We start from the raw sequence: 3,100 nt of genomic DNA on the forward strand, positions 1-3,100 counted from the left end.
TTTTTTTTTTCTAAAAAAATGAATGAGTATTAATTAATGTGAATTTTAAAAAACAATCAACATTATTTATAGAAATTATTTTACTTATTAAGTGAATGAGAGAGATAGCATAATATAATCTTGAAATATAGATTATGTTTATTTTATTTTTATAATATAAAAATTATATAATATAATATTTCAATATTTCTAGTACCTTTTCATTGTATATTTTTTTAGTGTGCTGCTAATAATAAATATAATCCATCAGATTTATTTGAGGACAGCCTAACATATTTAATGGGGATATGTAGCTTTTAAATTTGAATACAAATATCCGAATCTTGTAGATAATTTGAATGAACCTAATGATTGCATAGAGGTTAAATAATTTGGAACATTACGACAACCATCACCTACATTAATAAATTTAGGAAAAATCATAGGAACTATTTTTAAAAAATTAAATGAAAATGGTACTTATAGAAATACAGTTAATATAAAATATTTTTACATACCTATGATTAAATTTTTAATAGATGATATTAGAAAAACTCCAGGCTTAATAAAGGAGGTACTGGAATTAACTAAAAAAGCATGTAATTCAGATAATCTTTTGGTGGATGATGAAGTCAAAAACTTCATTATTAGAACAAAAATATATTTTAGAATACGGAATATAAATAAAAAAACTTGCATCACGAGAAATGAGCAATAAAAAAAAAATTCAAAAATTTATTAAATAATCATTAAAACTACATTTTTTATAAATAATGTAACAACTTATACTTACTGTAAGTAATTACACAATAAATTGATATTTAATTATTTATATGCAGTTAAACATAGTAAAATTTTACTATGCAGTTAAAGTTTTTCTCAGGTTAGATTTATCAACGAATTAAATCTTGGTTTATAAACTACTACAGTGTAGCAGATAATACAATAAAGATGTATTACAACACAGTTGAAGTTAATAATAATAATAAAAAAATTATAAATGAAATTGAAAACCGAAATTAACTAAAAAAAGTTCATTAAAATACTTGACTATAACGGGACAGTGCCCCTTAATATAGAATATATACAACGCAATGTATTTACATGTGACGTCACGTTGAGTTTATTGTTGGTTACATATTTTACCCCTAGGCTTATCATGCGCACTAATTTGATCGAGCATACTTCTTATTCATTTTACTATGGATTACCCATGAAAACTGTCGACACGAGTAGACGCCGCCGAAATTGTGCGACGAGACTTCATCGCACTGTGTTTGCCCTCGTCACGTTGCCGTGAATCCATAAAAACTATAATTAATGATATAGTATACAATATCCATGCATATATAAAAAATCAGATTTTTCGTGTACTCCATGGACTGTCGCACCAAACACAATGACACCGACTTGTACCTTTCGACTTCATCGCACTGTGTTTGCCCTCGTCACGTTGCCGTGAATCCATAAAAACTATAATTAATGATATAGTATACAATATCCATGCATATATAAAAAATCAGATTTTTCGTGTACTCCATGGACTGTCGCACCAAACACAATGACACCGACTTGTACCTTTCGACGTTGGCGGTCAAAATGTTTGAATATTTTTAACATTGGGAAGCCGGAAAAACAAAACTGGCAAAATAAAATTTATCTTACTATTTTACATTAGAATCCATTATATTTATTATAAAAAGAAATACTATAGTATTTCTTTATTTAACTTTTTAGTAATCATTACAAATAAGTATACCAATATGTAATGATTGCTAAAAAGTAATATTGCATTTAAATTTTATGTAGGGTGTTTGATCGCACCCTAATACGAGCCGCCTCTGAAGTGTATTATTTACTTTTAAACAAATAATGTGTGTTGAAAATTAATTGTATATTCTTCTTAATTCTACATTTTTATTAGAAATGCAATTTTTTAAATAGTAAAACAGTTACAATACATTTGTCGTGTAGGAACATTAGAGTTATTTCTCTCAGTATATGCAGCAGGTGCGCATGCGCACACGAGCAGTGTTTGGACGATCGGTAGCGTCGTCCGAGCATTATGCAGTTAGGTATACTATTAGCGAGGCGCTCAATCGTATGTTTGGGGGAGGGGGTACGGTTAAGTTGCAATCTTATGTACAGGTTTTGGACGACAAGTAGCGTCGTTCATACAGTAAAATAATATTATATTACTATTTGCGTAAATTATGTTTAGAATTAACTACGTGTACGCCTGTCGTTATCGTTTGCTATAATAGTATAAACGTCATTACTATTATACTCATTTCTATTTTCTACTGCGACCTTTAAAATAATATATGTTTTATTTTATTATATTTAATTTGACAATTGTTTATACCTATAACTAGCGGTATTATATTTAAAGTCGTACCGCCACCACCAGCACCCACGAGCCGCCACTGTATTTTATTAGAAATTAATGATTTTATTTGTTTGTATGGAAAAAGTTGGTTAAGCTACTTTTTATTTGAATAAGGAATATTTTTTCGATTTTTAAGAGTAATAACTTAAACTAAATACGAATTGTAATCATTTGACGTATCGTTGAAAAAAGTAGGTCAAATGAGAGCTGAGAAAATAAATGATAGCTACAAAAAAAAAAACCACATAGTAAAATAATATTAATATGAATTTCTTCTCACGAGAGGAGACTTCAGTAATGGAATCCTTGATATTTATTGAAGTTATTGAATCTAAATGAGATAAAAATCAAATGAGTTAAACATTTTTTTTTAACTCAAAAAGAATTAAAAAAAAATTCAGTGCCACAGTCGTGAAAGATCCAAGTGTTACCGTCTCAAAAACCGTACGTCTCATTCGTCACTTAATAAAATTGGAAATTTAGCTAGTTCAAATTTTAAAGTTATTTTTCTCGACTTCAAAGAAACAAAAAAATTTAAATATGATTAATTTTTTATACTACGTCATTTAGATTGATATAATATTTATGAAAATCAGTGTATTCCCCTTATAATAAAATAAAATACAAAACTAAGAATTTTGACACAATAACAGCATATTTTTAAATACGGTAGCTATTTTCACCATGTATTCTCCTAATAAGATATTTTAAAATAAAATAAAATACAAAACC

Source organism: Daktulosphaira vitifoliae, unplaced genomic scaffold, assembly GCF_025091365.1.
Source record: "Daktulosphaira vitifoliae isolate Bord-2020 unplaced genomic scaffold, ASM2509136v1 Scaffold_2, whole genome shotgun sequence".
Lineage (NCBI taxonomy): Eukaryota > Metazoa > Arthropoda > Insecta > Hemiptera > Phylloxeridae > Daktulosphaira > Daktulosphaira vitifoliae.